A 19,824-nucleotide genomic window follows, 5' to 3' on the forward strand; every position below is an offset into this window, starting at 1 on the left:
TTTATTATATAAATAATTCAATAGTTTCATTTATTATGTAAATAATTCAATAGTTTAATTTATAATGAATTGTTTAATTTATAATAAAAATAATTCAAGTGATTATTTTTTAAATGAATTGTTTAATTTATTATAAATATAATTCAAAGTTTATTTTATTATATCAATAATTCAATAGTTTAATTTATTATATAAATAATTCAATCGTTTAATTTCTTCAATAAATAATTCATTAGTTGAATTTATAATGAATTGTTTAATTTATTATATAAATAATTCAAGTGATTATTTTAAAATGATTTGTTTAATTTTTTTATAAAAACAATACAAAGTTTAATTTATTATACAAATAATTCACTAGTTTAATTCATTATATAAATAATTCAATAGTTTAATTCATAATATATTGTTTTACTTAATATATAAATAATTCAAGTGATTATTTTAAAATGAATTGTTTAATTTATTATAAATATAACTCAAAGTTTATTTTATTATATAAATAATACAATAGTTTAATTTATAATCAATTGTTTGATTTATTACATAAATAATTCAAGTGATTATTTTAAAATGAATTGTTTCATTTATTAAAAAAATAATTCGAAGTTTAATTTATAATATAAATAATTCAACAGTTTAATTTTTAATGAATTGTTTGATTTATTACATAAATAATTCAAGTGATTATTTTAAAATGAATTGTTTAATTTATTATACAAATAATTCAATAGTTTAATTTATTCTATAAATTATTCAATAGTTTAATTTATATTGAATTGTTTAATTTATTACATAAATAATTCAAGTGATTATTTTAAAATGAATTGTTTAATTTATTATAAATATAAATCAAAGTTTATTTTATTATATAAATAATTCAATAGTTTCATTTATTATGTAAATAATTCAATAGTTTAATTTATAATGAAATGTTTAATTTATAATAAAAATAATTCAAGTGATTATTTTTTAAATGAATTGTTTAATTTATTATAAATAGAATTCAAAGTTTATTTTATTATATCAATAATTCAATAGTTTAATTCATAATATATTGTTTTACTTAATATATAAATAATTCAAGTGATTATTTTAAAATGAATTGTTTAATTTATTATAAATATAACTCAAAGTTTATTTTATTATATAAATAATACAATAGTTTAATTTATAATGAATTGTTTGATTTATTACATAAATAATTCAAGTGATTATTTTAAAATAAATTGTTTCATTTATTAAAAAAACAATACAAAGTTTAATTTATTATACAAATAATTCACTAGTTTAATTTATTATATAAATAATTCAACAGTTTAATTCATAATATATTGTTTTACTTAATATATAAATAATTCAAGTGATTATTTTAAAATGAATTGTTTAATTTATTATAAATATAACTCAAAGTTTATTTTATTATATAAATAATTCAATTGTTTAATTTTTAATGAATTGTTTGATTTATTACATAAATAATTCAAGTGATTATTTTAAAATGAATTGTTTAATTTATTATAAAAATAATTCAAAGTTTAATTTATTATACAAATAATTCAATAGTTTAATTTATTCTATTAATAATTCAATAGTTTAATTAATAATGAATTGTTTAATTTATTATATAAATAATTCTGCTGATTATTTTAAAATGATTTGTTTAATTTAAATAAAAATAATTTAAAGTTTAATTTATTCTATAAATAATTCAATAGTTTAATTTATAATGAATTGTATAATTTATTACATAAATAATTCAAGTGATTATTTTAAAATGAATTGTTTAATTTATTATAAATATGATTCGAAGTTTAATTTATTATATAAATAATTCAATAGTTTAATTTGTTATATAAATAATTCAATAGTTTAATTTATAATGAATTGTTTAATTTATTATAAAAATATTTCTGGTGATTATTTTAAAATGTTTTGTTTAATTTTATACAAAAATAATTCAATGTTTATTTTGTTATATATATAATGCAATAGTTTAATTAGTTATATAAATAATTCAATAGTTTAATTTATAATGAATTGTTTAATTTATTAATTAAATAATTCAAGTGATTATTTTAAAATGATTTGTTTAATTTTTTTTAAAACAACTCAAAGTTTAATTTATTATACAAATAATTCAATAGTATAATTTATTATATAAATAATTCAAAGTTTATTTTATTATATAAATAATTCTGTCATTTAATTTATTAAATTAATAATTCAATAGTTTAATTTATAATGAATGGTTTAATTTATTTTATAAATAATTCAAGTTACTATTTTAAAATGAATTGTTTAATTTATTATAAAAGTAATTCAAAGTTTAATTTATTATATAAACAATGCAATAGTTTAATTTATTATATAAATAATTCATTAATTTAATTCATAATGAATTGTTTAATTTATTATGTAAATAATACTGGTGATTATTTTAAAATGATATGTTTAATTTTATATTAAAAACAATTCAAAGTTTAATTTATTATACAAATAATTCAATATTTTAATTTATTCTGTAAATAATTCAATAGTTTAATTTATAATGAATTGTTTAATTTATTATAAAAATAATTCAATAGTTTAATTTATAATCAATTGTTTGATTTATTACATAAATAATTCAAGTGATTATTTTAAAATGAATTATTTCATTTATTAAAAAAATAATTCGAAGTTTAATTTATTATACAAATAATTCAATAGTTTAATTTATTCTATAAATAATTCAATAGTTTAATTTATAATGAATTGTTTAATTTATTACATAAATAATTCAAGTGATTATTTTAAAATGAATTGTTTAATTTATTATAAAAATAATTCAAAGTTTATTTTATTATATGAATAATTCTATAGTTTAAATTATTATATAAATAATTCAATAATTTAATTGATAATGACTGGTTTAATTTATTATGTAAATAATACTGGTGATTATTTAAAAATGATATGTTTAATTTTATATTAAAAACAATTCAAAGTTTAATTTATTATACAAATAATTCAATATTTTGATTTATTCTGTACATAATTCAATAGTTTAATTTATAATGAATTGTTTAATTTATTATATAAATAATTCAAGTGTTTATTTTAAAATGAATTGTTTAATTTATTATAAATATAATTTAAAGTTTATTGTATTATATCAATAATTCAATAGTTTAATTTATTATATAAATAATTCAATAGTTTAATTTATAATGAAATGTTTAATTTATAATAAAAATAATTCAAGTGATTATTTTTTAAATGAATTGTTTAATTTATTATAAATAGAATTCAAAGTTTATTTTATTATATCAATAATTCAATAGTTTAATTTGTTACATAAATAATTCTATAGTTTAATTTATTATATAAATAATTCAATCGTTTAATTTATAATGAATTGTTTAATTTATTATATACATAATTCAAGTGATTATTTTTTAAATGAATTGTTTAATTTATTATAAAAATAATTCAAGGTTTAATGTATCATATAAACAATTCAATTGTTTAATTTGTTATATAAATAAGTCTATAGTTTAATTTATAATGAATTGTTTAATTTATTATATAAATAATTGAAGTGATTATTTTGAAATGAATTGTTTAATTAATTATAAAAATAATTCAAAGTTTATTTTATTATATAAATAATTCTGTCGTTTAATTTATTATATTAATAATTCAATAGTTTAATTTATAATGAATGGTTTAATTTATTTTATAAATAATTCAAGTTACTATTTTAAAATGAATTGTTTAATTTATTATAAAAGTAATTCAAAGTTTAATTTATTATATAAACAATGCAATAGTTTAATTTATTATATAAATAATTCATTAATTTAATTCATAATGAATTGTTTAATTTATTATGTAAATAATACTGGTGATTATTTTAAAATGATATGTTTAATTTTATATTAAAAACAATTCAAAGTTTAATTTATTATACAAATAATTCAATATTTTAATTTATTCTGTACATAATTCAATAGTTTAATTTATAATGAATTGTTTAATTTATTATAAAAATAATTCAATAGTTTAATTTATAATCAATTGTTTGATTTATTACATAAATAATTCAAGTGATTATTTTAAAATGAATTGTTTCATTTATTAATAAAATAATTCGAAGTTTAATTTATTATACAAATAATTCAATAGTTTAATTTATAATATAAATAATTCAACAGTTTAATTTTTAATGAATTGTTTGATTTATTACATAAATAATTCAAGTGATTATTTTAAAATGAATTGTTTAATTTATTATAAAAATAATTCAAAGTTTAATTTATTATACAAATAATTCAATTGTTTAATTTATTCTATAAATAATTCAATAATTTAATTTATAATTAATTGTTTAATTTATTACATAAATAATTCAAGTGATTATTTTAAAATGAATTGTTTAATTTATTATAAAAATAATTCAAAGTTTATTTTATTATATAAATAATTCAATTGTTTAATTTATTCTATAAATAATTCAATAGTTTAATTTATAATGAATTGCTTAATTTATTATATAAATAATTCAAGTAATTATTTTAAAATGAATTGTTTAATTTATTATAAATATAATTCAATAGATTCATTTATTATGTAAATAATTCAATAGTTTAATTTATAATGAATTGTTTAATTTATAATAAAAATAATTCAAGTGATTATTTTTTAAATGAATTGTTTAATTTATTATAAATATAATTCAAAGTTTATTTTATTATATCAATAATTCAATAGTTTAATTTATTATATAAATAATTCAATCGTTTAATTTATTCAATAAATAATTCATTAGTTGAATTCATAATATATTGTTTTACTTAATATATAAATAATTCAAGTGATTATTTTAAAATGAATTGTTTAATTTATTATAAATATAACTCAAAGTTTATTTTATTATATAAATAATTCAATCGTTTAATTTTTAATGAATTGTTTGATTTATTACATAAATAATTCAAGTGATTATTTTAAAATGAATTGTTTAATTTATTATGAAAATAATTCAAAGTTTAATTTATTATACAAATAATTCAATAGTTTAATTTATTCTATTAATAATTCAATAGTTTAATTAATAATGAATTGTTTAATTTATTATATAAATAATTCTGCTGATTATTTTAAAATGATTTGTTTAATTTTATATAAAAATAATTTAAAGTTTAATTTATTCGATAAATAATTCAATAGTTTAATTTATAATGAATTGTATAATTTATTACATAAATAATTCAAGTGATTATTTTAAAATGAAATGTTTAATTTATTATAAAAATAATTCAAAGTTTATTTTATAATATAAATAATTCTATAGTTTAATTTATTATATAAATAATTCAATAGTTTAATTTATAATGAATTGCTTAATTTATTATATAAATAATTCAAGTAATTATTTTAAAATGAATTGTTTAATTTATTATAAATATAATTCAATAGTTTCATTTATTATGTAAATAATTCAATAGTTTAATTTATAATGAATTGTTTAATTTATAATATAAATAATTCAAGTGATTATTTTTTAAATGAATTGTTTAATTTATTATAAAAATCATTCAAGGTATAATTTATCATATAAATAACTCAATAGTTTAATTTATAATGAATTGTTTTATTTATTATATAAATTATTTCTGGTGATTATTTTAAAATGTTTTGTTTAATTTTATACAAAAATAATTCAATGTTTATTTTGTTATATATATAATGCAATAGTTTAATTGGTTATATAAATAATTCAATAGTTTAATTTATAATGAATTGTTTAATTTATAATAAAAATAATTCAAGTGATTATTTTTTAAATGAATTGTTTAATTTATTATAAATATAATTCAAAGTTTATTTTATTATATCAATAATTCAATAGTTTAATTTATTATATAAATAATTCAATCATTTAATTTATTCAATAAATAATTCATTAGTTGAATTTATAAAGAATTGTTTAATTTATTATATAAATAATTCAAGTGATTATTTTAAAATGATTTGTTTAATGTTATATAAAAACAATACAAAGTTTAATTTATTATACAAATTATTCACTAGTTTAATTTATTATATAAATAATTCAATAGTTTAATTCATAATATATTGTTTTACTTAATATATAAATAATTCAAGTGATTATTTTAAAATGAATTGTTTAATTTATTATAAATATAACTCAAAGTTTATTTTATTATATAAATAATTCAATCGTTTAATTTTTAATGAATTGTTTGATTTATTACATAAATAATTCAAGTGATTATTTTAAAATGAATTGTTTAATTTATTATAAAAATAATTCAAAGTTTAATTTATTTTACAAATAATTCAATAGTTTAATTTATTCTATTAATAATTCAATAGTTTAATTAATCATGAATTGTTTAATTTATTATATAAATAATTCTGCTGATTATTTTAAAATGATTTGTTTAATTTTATGTAAAAATAATTTAAAGTTTAATTTATTCTATAAATAATTCAATAGTTTAATTTATAATGAATTGTATAATTTATTACATAAATAATTCAAGTGATTATTTTAAAATGAAATGTTTAATTTATTATAAAAATAATTCAAAGTTTATTTTATAATATAAATAATTCTATAGTTTAATTTATTATATAAATAATTCAATAGTTTAATTTATAATGAATTGCTTAATTTATTATATAAATAATTCAAGTAATTATTTTAAAATGAATTGTTTAATTTATTATAAATATAATTCAATAGTTTCATTTATTATGTAAATAATTCAATAGTTTAATTTATAATGAATTGTTTAATTTATAATAAAAATAATTCAAGTGATTATTTTTTAAATGAATTGTTCAATGTATTATAAAAATCATTCAAGGTATAATTTATCATATGAATAACTCAATAGTTTAATTTATAATGAATTGTTTTATTTATTATATAAATTATTCAAGTAATTATTTTAAAATGAATTGTTTAATTTATTATAAATATAATTCAAAGTTTATTTTATTATATAAATAATTCAATAGTTTAATTTGTTATATAAATAATTCAATAGTTTAATTTATAATGAATTGTTTAATTTATTATAAAAATATTTCTGGTGATTATTTTAAAATGTTTTCTTTAATTTTATACAAAAATAATTCAATGTTTATTTTGTTATATATATAATGCAATAGTTTAATTGGTTCTTTAAATAATTCAATAGTTTAATTTATAATGAATTGTTTAATTTATTAATTAAATAATTCAAGTGATTATTTTGAAATGATTTGTTTAATTTTTTTTTAAAACAACTCAAAGTTTAATTTATTATACAAATAATTCAATAGTATAATTTATTATATAAATAATTCAAAGTTTATTTTATTATATAAATAATTCTGTCATTTAATTTATTATATTAATAATTCAATAGTTTAATTCATAATGAATGGTTTAATTTATTTTATAAATAATTCAAGTTACTATTTTAAAATGAATTGTTTAATTTATTATAAAAGTAATTCAAAGTTTAATTTATTATATAAACAATGCAATAGTTTAATTTATTATATAAATAATTCATTAATTTAATTCATAATGAATTGTTTAATTTATTATGTAAATAATACCGGTGATTATTTTAAAATGATATGTTTAATTTTATATTAAAAACAATTCAAAGTTTAATTTATTATACAAATATTTCAATATTATAATTTATTCTGTAAATAATTCAATAGTTTAATTTATAATGAATTGTTTAATTTATTATAAAAATAATTCAATAGTTTAATTTATAATCAATTGTTTGATTTATTACATAAATAATTCAAGTGATTATTTTAAAATGAATTGTTTCATTTATTAAAAAAATAATTCATAGGTAATTTATTATACAAATAATTCAATAGTTTAATTTATAATATAAATAATTCAACAGTTTAATTTATAATGAATTGTTTGATTTATTACATGAATAATTCAAGTGATTATTTTAAAATGAATTGTTTAATTTATTATAAAAATAATTCAAAGTTTAATTTATTATACAAATAATTCAATAGTTTAATTTATTCTATAAATAATTCAATAGTTTAATTTATAATGAATTGTTTAATTTATTACATAAATAATTCAAGTGATTATTTTAAAATGAATTGTCTAATTTATTATAAAAATAATTCAAAGTTTATTTTATTATATGAATAATTCTATAGTTTAAATTATTATATAAATAATTCAATAATTTAATTGATAATGACTGGTTTAATTTATTATGTAAATAATACTGGTGATTATTTAAAAATGATATGTTTAATTTTATATTAAAAACAATTCAAAGTTTAATTTATTATACAAATAATTCAATATTTTGATTTATTCTGTACATAATTCAATAGTTTAATTTATAATGAATTGTTTAATTTATTATATAAATAATTCAAGTGTTTATTTTAAAATGAATTGTTTAATTTATTATAAATATAATTCAAAGTTTATTTTATTATATAAATAATTCAATAGTTTCATTTATTATGTAAATAATTCAATAGTTTAATTTATAATGAATTGTTTAATTTATAATAAAAATAATTCAAGTGATTATTTTTGAAATGAATTGTTTAATTTATTATAAATATAATTTAAAGTTTATTGTATTATATCAATAATTCAATAGTTTAATTTATTATATAAATAATTCAATCGTTTAATTTCTTCAATAAATAATTCATTAGTTGAATTTATAATGAATTGTTTAATTTATTATATAAATAATTCAAGTGATTATTTTAAAATGATTTGTTTAATTTTTTTATAAAAACAATACAAAGTTTAATTTATTATACAAATAATTCACTAGTTTAATTCATTATATAAATAATTCAATAGTTTAATTCATAATATATTGTTTTACTTAATATATAAATAATTCAAGTGATTATTTTAAAATGAATTGTTTAATTTATTATAAATATAACTCAAAGTTTATTTTATTATATAAATAATACAATAGTTTAATTTATAATCAATTGTTTGATTTATTACATAAATAATTCAAGTGATTATTTTAAAATGAATTGTTTCATTTATTAAAAAAATAATTCGAAGTTTAATTTATAATATAAATAATTCAACAGTTTAATTTTTAATGAATTGTTTGATTTATTACATAAATAATTCAAGTGATTATTTTAAAATGAATTGTTTAATTTATTATACAAATAATTCAATAGTTTAATTTATTCTATAAATTATTCAATAGTTTAATTTATATTGAATTGTTTAATTTATTACATAAATAATTCAAGTGATTATTTTAAAATGAATTGTTTAATTTATTATGAAAATAATTCAAAGTTTAATTTATTATACAAATAATTCAATAGTTTAATTTATTCTATTAATAATTCAATAGTTTAATTAATAATGAATTGTTTAATTTATTATATAAATAATTCTGCTGATTATTTTAAAATGATTTGTTTAATTTTATATAAAAATAATTTAAAGTTTAATTTATTCGATAAATAATTCAATAGTTTAATTTATAATGAATTGTATAATTTATTACATAAATAATTCAAGTGATTATTTTAAAATGAAATGTTTAATTTATTATAAAAATAATTCAAAGTTTATTTTATAATATAAATAATTCTATAGTTTAATTTATTATATAAATAATTCAATAGTTTAATTTATAATGAATTGCTTAATTTATTATATAAATAATTCAAGTAATTATTTTAAAATGAATTGTTTAATTTATTATAAATATAATTCAATAGTTTCATTTATTATGTAAATAATTCAATAGTTTAATTTATAATGAATTGTTTAATTTATAATATAAATAATTCAAGTGATTATTTTTTAAATGAATTGTTTAATTTATTATAAAAATCATTCAAGGTATAATTTATCATATAAATAACTCAATAGTTTAATTTATAATGAATTGTTTTATTTATTATATAAATTATTTCTGGTGATTATTTTAAAATGTTTTGTTTAATTTTATACAAAAATAATTCAATGTTTATTTTGTTATATATATAATGCAATAGTTTAATTGGTTATATAAATAATTCAATAGTTTAATTTATAATGAATTGTTTAATTTATAATAAAAATAATTCAAGTGATTATTTTTTAAATGAATTGTTTAATTTATTATAAATATAATTCAAAGTTTATTTTATTATATCAATAATTCAATAGTTTAATTTATTATATAAATAATTCAATCATTTAATTTATTCAATAAATAATTCATTAGTTGAATTTATAAAGAATTGTTTAATTTATTATATAAATAATTCAAGTGATTATTTTAAAATGATTTGTTTAATGTTATATAAAAACAATACAAAGTTTAATTTATTATACAAATTATTCACTAGTTTAATTTATTATATAAATAATTCAATAGTTTAATTCATAATATATTGTTTTACTTAATATATAAATAATTCAAGTGATTATTTTAAAATGAATTGTTTAATTTATTATAAATATAACTCAAAGTTTATTTTATTATATAAATAATTCAATCGTTTAATTTTTAATGAATTGTTTGATTTATTACATAAATAATTCAAGTGATTATTTTAAAATGAATTGTTTAATTTATTATAAAAATAATTCAAAGTTTAATTTATTTTACAAATAATTCAATAGTTTAATTTATTCTATTAATAATTCAATAGTTTAATTAATCATGAATTGTTTAATTTATTATATAAATAATTCTGCTGATTATTTTAAAATGATTTGTTTAATTTTATGTAAAAATAATTTAAAGTTTAATTTATTCTATAAATAATTCAATAGTTTAATTTATAATGAATTGTATAATTTATTACATAAATAATTCAAGTGATTATTTTAAAATGAAATGTTTAATTTATTATAAAAATAATTCAAAGTTTATTTTATAATATAAATAATTCTATAGTTTAATTTATTATATAAATAATTCAATAGTTTAATTTATAATGAATTGCTTAATTTATTATATAAATAATTCAAGTAATTATTTTAAAATGAATTGTTTAATTTATTATAAATATAATTCAATAGTTTCATTTATTATGTAAATAATTCAATAGTTTAATTTATAATGAATTGTTTAATTTATAATAAAAATAATTCAAGTGATTATTTTTTAAATGAATTGTTCAATGTATTATAAAAATCATTCAAGGTATAATTTATCATATGAATAACTCAATAGTTTAATTTATAATGAATTGTTTTATTTATTATATAAATTATTCAAGTAATTATTTTAAAATGAATTGTTTAATTTATTATAAATATAATTCAAAGTTTATTTTATTATATAAATAATTCAATAGTTTAATTTGTTATATAAATAATTCAATAGTTTAATTTATAATGAATTGTTTAATTTATTATAAAAATATTTCTGGTGATTATTTTAAAATGTTTTCTTTAATTTTATACAAAAATAATTCAATGTTTATTTTGTTATATATATAATGCAATAGTTTAATTGGTTCTTTAAATAATTCAATAGTTTAATTTATAATGAATTGTTTAATTTATTAATTAAATAATTCAAGTGATTATTTTGAAATGATTTGTTTAATTTTTTTTTAAAACAACTCAAAGTTTAATTTATTATACAAATAATTCAATAGTATAATTTATTATATAAATAATTCAAAGTTTATTTTATTATATAAATAATTCTGTCATTTAATTTATTATATTAATAATTCAATAGTTTAATTCATAATGAATGGTTTAATTTATTTTATAAATAATTCAAGTTACTATTTTAAAATGAATTGTTTAATTTATTATAAAAGTAATTCAAAGTTTAATTTATTATATAAACAATGCAATAGTTTAATTTATTATATAAATAATTCATTAATTTAATTCATAATGAATTGTTTAATTTATTATGTAAATAATACCGGTGATTATTTTAAAATGATATGTTTAATTTTATATTAAAAACAATTCAAAGTTTAATTTATTATACAAATATTTCAATATTATAATTTATTCTGTAAATAATTCAATAGTTTAATTTATAATGAATTGTTTAATTTATTATAAAAATAATTCAATAGTTTAATTTATAATCAATTGTTTGATTTATTACATAAATAATTCAAGTGATTATTTTAAAATGAATTGTTTCATTTATTAAAAAAATAATTCATAGGTAATTTATTATACAAATAATTCAATAGTTTAATTTATAATATAAATAATTCAACAGTTTAATTTATAATGAATTGTTTGATTTATTACATGAATAATTCAAGTGATTATTTTAAAATGAATTGTTTAATTTATTATAAAAATAATTCAAAGTTTAATTTATTATACAAATAATTCAATAGTTTAATTTATTCTATAAATAATTCAATAGTTTAATTTATAATGAATTGTTTAATTTATTACATAAATAATTCAAGTGATTATTTTAAAATGAATTGTCTAATTTATTATAAAAATAATTCAAAGTTTATTTTATTATATGAATAATTCTATAGTTTAAATTATTATATAAATAATTCAATAATTTAATTGATAATGACTGGTTTAATTTATTATGTAAATAATACTGGTGATTATTTAAAAATGATATGTTTAATTTTATATTAAAAACAATTCAAAGTTTAATTTATTATACAAATAATTCAATATTTTGATTTATTCTGTACATAATTCAATAGTTTAATTTATAATGAATTGTTTAATTTATTATATAAATAATTCAAGTGTTTATTTTAAAATGAATTGTTTAATTTATTATAAATATAATTCAAAGTTTATTTTATTATATAAATAATTCAATAGTTTCATTTATTATGTAAATAATTCAATAGTTTAATTTATAATGAATTGTTTAATTTATAATAAAAATAATTCAAGTGATTATTTTTGAAATGAATTGTTTAATTTATTATAAATATAATTTAAAGTTTATTGTATTATATCAATAATTCAATAGTTTAATTTATTATATAAATAATTCAATCGTTTAATTTCTTCAATAAATAATTCATTAGTTGAATTTATAATGAATTGTTTAATTTATTATATAAATAATTCAAGTGATTATTTTAAAATGATTTGTTTAATTTTTTTATAAAAACAATACAAAGTTTAATTTATTATACAAATAATTCACTAGTTTAATTCATTATATAAATAATTCAATAGTTTAATTCATAATATATTGTTTTACTTAATATATAAATAATTCAAGTGATTATTTTAAAATGAATTGTTTAATTTATTATAAATATAACTCAAAGTTTATTTTATTATATAAATAATACAATAGTTTAATTTATAATCAATTGTTTGATTTATTACATAAATAATTCAAGTGATTATTTTAAAATGAATTGTTTCATTTATTAAAAAAATAATTCGAAGTTTAATTTATAATATAAATAATTCAACAGTTTAATTTTTAATGAATTGTTTGATTTATTACATAAATAATTCAAGTGATTATTTTAAAATGAATTGTTTAATTTATTATACAAATAATTCAATAGTTTAATTTATTCTATAAATTATTCAATAGTTTAATTTATATTGAATTGTTTAATTTATTACATAAATAATTCAAGTGATTATTTTAAAATGAATTGTTTAATTTATTATAAATATAAATCAAAGTTTATTTTATTATATAAATAATTCAATAGTTTCATTTATTATGTAAATAATTCAATAGTTTAATTTATAATGAAATGTTTAATTTATAATAAAAATAATTCAAGTGATTATTTTTTAAATGAATTGTTTAATTTATTATAAATAGAATTCAAAGTTTATTTTATTATATCAATAATTCAATAGTTTAATTCATAATATATTGTTTTACTTAATATATAAATAATTCAAGTGATTATTTTAAAATGAATTGTTTAATTTATTATAAATATAACTCAAAGTTTATTTTATTATATAAATAATACAATAGTTTAATTTATAATGAATTGTTTGATTTATTACATAAATAATTCAAGTGATTATTTTAAAATAAATTGTTTCATTTATTAAAAAAACAATACAAAGTTTAATTTATTATACAAATAATTCACTAGTTTAATTTATTATATAAATAATTCAACAGTTTAATTCATAATATATTGTTTTACTTAATATATAAATAATTCAAGTGATTATTTTAAAATGAATTGTTTAATTTATTATAAATATAACTCAAAGTTTATTTTATTATATAAATAATTCAATCGTTTAATTTTTAATGAATTGTTTGATTTATTACATAAATAATTCAAGTGATTATTTTAAAATGAATTGTTTAATTTATTATAAAAATAATTCAAAGTTTAATTTATTATACAAATAATTCAATAGTTTAATTTATTCTATTAATAATTCAATAGTTTAATTAATAATGAATTGTTTAATTTATTATATAAATAATTCTGCTGATTATTTTAAAATGATTTGTTTAATTTAAATAAAAATAATTTAAAGTTTAATTTATTCTATAAATAATTCAATAGTTTAATTTATAATGAATTGTATAATTTATTACATAAATAATTCAAGTGATTATTTTAAAATGAATTGTTTAATTTATTATAAATATGATTCGAAGTTTAATTTATTATATAAATAATTCAATAGTTTAATTTGTTATATAAATAATTCAATAGTTTAATTTATAATGAATTGTTTAATTTATTATAAAAATATTTCTGGTGATTATTTTAAAATGTTTTGTTTAATTTTATACAAAAATAATTCAATGTTTATTTTGTTATATATATAATGCAATAGTTTAATTGGTTATATAAATAATTCAATAGTTTAATTTATAATGAATTGTTTAATTTATTAATTAAATAATTCAAGTGATTATTTTAAAATGATTTGTTTAATTTTTTTTAAAACAACTCAAAGTTTAATTTATTATACAAATAATTCAATAGTATAATTTATTATATAAATAATTCAAAGTTTATTTTATTATATAAATAATTCTGTCATTTAATTTATTAAATTAATAATTCAATAGTTTAATTTATAATGAATGGTTTAATTTATGTTATAAATAATTCAAGTTACTATTTTAAAATGAATTGTTTAATTTATTATAAAAGTAATTCAAAGTTTAATATATTATATAAACAATGCAATAGTTTAATTTATTATATAAATAATTCATTAATTTAATTCATAATGAATTGTTTAATTTATTATGTAAATAATACTGGTGATTATTTTAAAATGATATGTTTAATTTTATATTAAAAACAATTCAAAGTTTAATTTATTATACAAATAATTCAATATTTTAATTTATTCTGTAAATAATTCAATAGTTTAATTTATAATGAATTGTTTAATTTATTATAAAAATAATTCAATAGTTTAATTTATAATCAATTGTTTGATTTATTACATAAATAATTCAAGTGATTATTTTAAAATGAATTATTTCATTTATTAAAAAAATAATTCGAAGTTTAATTTATTATACAAATAATTCAATAGTTTAATTTATTCTATAAATAATTCAATAGTTTAATTTATAATGAATTGTTTAATTTATTACATAAATAATTCAAGTGATTATTTTAAAATGAATTGTTTAATTTATTATAAAAATAATTCAAAGTTTATTTTATTATATGAATAATTCTATAGTTTAAATTATTATATAAATAATTCAATAATTTAATTGATAATGACTGGTTTAATTTATTATGTAAATAATACTGGTGATTATTTAAAAATGATATGTTTAATTTTATATTAAAAACAATTCAAAGTTTAATTTATTATACAAATAATTCAATATTTTGATTTATTCTGTACATAATTCAATAGTTTAATTTATAATGAATTGTTTAATTTATTATATAAATAATTCAAGTGTTTATTTTAAAATGAATTGTTTAATTTATTATAAATATAATTCAAAGTTTATTTTATTATATAAATAATTCAATAGTTTCATTTATTATGTAAATAATTCAATAGTTTAATTTATAATGAATTGTTTAATTTATAATAAAAATAATTCAAGTGATTATTTTTGAAATGAATTGTTTAATTTATTATAAATATAATTTAAAGTTTATTGTATTATATCAATAATTCAATAGTTTAATTTATTATATAAATAATTCAATCGTTTAATTTCTTCAATAAATAATTCATTAGTTGAATTTATAATGAATTGTTTAATTTATTATATAAATAATTCAAGTGATTATTTTAAAATGATTTGTTTAATTTTTTTATAAAAACAATATAAAGTTTAATTTATTATACAAATAATTCACTAGTTTAATTTATTATATAAATAATTCAATAGTTTAATTCATAATATATTGTTTTACTTAATATATAAATAATTCAAGTGATTATTTTAAAATGAATTGTTTAATGGGAGAGTCTGTTGGCAGGCAAAGGGACGTCTGGTAAGTGGGAGGCTTTCAAAAGTGTGTTAACCAGGGTTCAGGGTAAGCACATTCCTTATAAAGTGAAGGGCAAGGCTGGTAGAAGTAGGGAACCTTGGATGACTCGGGAGATTGAGGCACTAGTCAAAAATAAGAAGGAGGCATATGACATGCATAGGCAGCTGGGATCAAGTGGATCCCTTGAAGAGTATAGAGATTGCCGGAGTAGAGTTAAGAGAGAAATCAGGAGGGCAAAAAGGGGATATGAGATTGCTTTGGCAGATCAGGCAAAGGTGAATCCAAAGAGCTTCTACAAATACATAAAGGGCAAAAGGGTAACTAGGGAGAGAGTAGGGCCTCTTAAGGATCAACAAGGTCATCTAAGTGCGGAACCACAAGAGATGGGTGAGATCCTGAATGAATATTTCACATCGGTATTTACGGTTGAGAAAGGTTGAGAGAGGGAGGTGCTGGAAGTCTTAACGCGCATCAAGGTAGATAAATCTCCGGGACCTGATGAAATGTATCCCAGGACGTTATGGGAGGTTAGGGAGGAAATTGCGGGTCCCCTAGCAGAGATATTTGAATCATCCACCGCTACAGGTGAGGTGCCTGAAGATTGGAGGGTAGCAAATGTTGTGCCTTTGTTTAAGAAGGGCGGCAGGGAAAAGCCTGGGAACTACAGACCAGTGGAACTGACATCTGTAGTGGGTAAGTTGTTAGAGGGTATTCTGAGGGACAGGATCTACAGGCATTTGGAGAGGCAGGGACTAATTAGGAACAGTCAGCATGGTTTTGTGAGAGGAAAATCATGTCTCACGAATTTGATTGAGTTTTTTGAAGGGGTAACCAAGAAGATAGATGAGGGCTGTGCAGTAGACGTGGTCTACATGGACTTCAGCAAAGCATTTGACAAGGTACCGCATGGTAGGTTGTTACATAAGGTTAAATCTCATGGGATCCAAGGTGAGGTAGCCAATTGGATACAAAATTGGCTTGACGACAGAAGACAGAGGGTGGTTGTCGAGGGTTGTTTTTCAAACTGGATGCCTGTGTCCAGCGGTGTGCCTCAGGGATCGGTGCTGGGTCCGCTGTTATTTGTTATTTATATTAATGATTTGGATGAGAATTTAGGAGGCATGGTTAGTAAGTTTGCAGATGACACCAAGATTGGTGGCATTGTGGACAGTGAAGAAGGTTATCTAGGATTGCAACGGGATCTTGATAAATTGGGCCAGTGGGCCGATGAATGGCAGATGGAGTTTAATTTAGATAAATGTGAGGTGATGCATTTTGGTAGATCGAATCGGGCCAGGACCTACTCCGTTAATGGTAGGGCGTTGGGGAGAGTTATAGAACAAAGAGATCTAGGAGTACAGATTCATAGCTCCTTGAAAGTGGAGTCACAGGTGGATAGGGTGGTGAAGAAGGCATTCAGCATGCTTGGTTTCATTGGTCAGAACATTGAATGCAGGAGTTGGGATGTCTTGTTGAAGTTGTACAGGGCATTGGTGAGGCCACACTTGGAGTACTGTGTACAGTTCTGGTCACCCTATTATAGAAAGGATATTATTAAACTAGAAAGAGTGCAGAAAAGATTTACTAGGATGCTACCGGGACTTGATGGTTTGACTTACAGGGAGAGGTTAGACAGACTGGGACTTTATTCCCTGGAGAGTAGGAGGTTAAGGGGTGATCTTATAGAAGTCTATAAAATAATGAGGGGCATAGATAAGGTCGATAGTCAAAATCTTTTCCCAAAGGTAGGGGAGTCTATAACGAGGGGGCACAGATTTAAGGTGAGAGGGGAGAGATACAAAAGGATCCAGAGGGGCAATTTTTTCACTCAAAGGGTGGTGAGTGTCTGGAACGAGCTGCCAGAGGCAGTAGTAGAGGCGGGTACAATTTTGTCTTTTAAAAAGCATTTGGACAGTTACATGGGGAAGATGGGTATCGAGGGATATGGGCCAAGTGCAGGCAATTGGGACTAGCTTAGTGGTATAAACTGGGCGACATGGACATGTTGGGCCGAAGGGCCTGTTTCCATGTTGTAACTTCTATGATTTATTATAAATATAACTCAAAGTTTATTTTATTATATAAATAATACAATAGTTTAATTTATAATCAATTGTTTGATTTATTACATAAATAATTCAAGTGATTATTTTAAAATGAATTGTTTCATTTATTAAAAAAATAATTCGAAGTTTAATTTATAATATAAATAATTCAACAGTTTAATTTTTAATGAATTGTTTGATTTATTACATAAATAATTCAAGTGATTATTTTAAAATGAATTGTTTAATTTATTATACAAATAATTCAATAGTTTAATTTATTCTATAAATTATTCAATAGTTTAATTGATATTGAATTGTTTAATTTATTACATAAATAATTCAAGTGATTATTTTAAAATGAATTGTTTAATTTATTATAAATATAAATCAAAGTTTATTTTATTATATAAATAATTCAATAGTTTCATTTATTATGTAAATAATTCAATAGTTTAATTTATAATGAAATGTTTAATTTATAATAAAAATAATTCAAGTGATTATTTTTTAAATGAATTGTTTAATTTATTATAAATAGAATTCAAAGTTTATTTTATTATATCAATAATTCAATAGTTTAATTCATAATATATTGTTTTACTTAATATATAAATAATTCAAGTGATTATTTTAAAATGAATTGTTTAATTTATTATAAATATAACTCAAAGTTTATTTTATTATATAAATAATACAATAGTTTAATTTATAATGAATTGTTTGATTTATTACATAAATAATTCAAGTGATTATTTTAAAATAAATTGTTTCATTTATTAAAAAAACAATACAAAGTTTAATTTATTATACAAATAATTCACTAGTTTAATTTATTATATAAATAATTCAACAGTTTAATTCATAATATATTGTTTTACTTAATATATAAATAATTCAAGTGATTATTTTAAAATGAATTGTTTAATTTATTATAAATATAACTCAAAGTTTATTTTATTATATAAATAATTCAATCGTTTAATTTTTAATGAATTGTTTGATTTATTACATAAATAATTCAAGTGATTATTTTAAAATGAATTGTTTAATTTATTATAAAAATAATTCAAAGTTTAATTTATTATACAAATAATTCAATAGTTTAATTTATTCTATTAATAATTCAATAGTTTAATTAATAATGAATTGTTTAATTTATTATATAAATAATTCTGCTGATTATTTTAAAATGATTTGTTTAATTTAAATAAAAATAATTTAAAGTTTAATTTATTCTATAAATAATTCAATAGTTTAATTTATAATGAATTGTATAATTTATTACATAAATAATTCAAGTGATTATTTTAAAATGAATTGT

Source organism: Heptranchias perlo, chromosome 17 (assembly GCF_035084215.1).
Source record: "Heptranchias perlo isolate sHepPer1 chromosome 17, sHepPer1.hap1, whole genome shotgun sequence".
NCBI lineage: Eukaryota > Metazoa > Chordata > Chondrichthyes > Hexanchiformes > Hexanchidae > Heptranchias > Heptranchias perlo.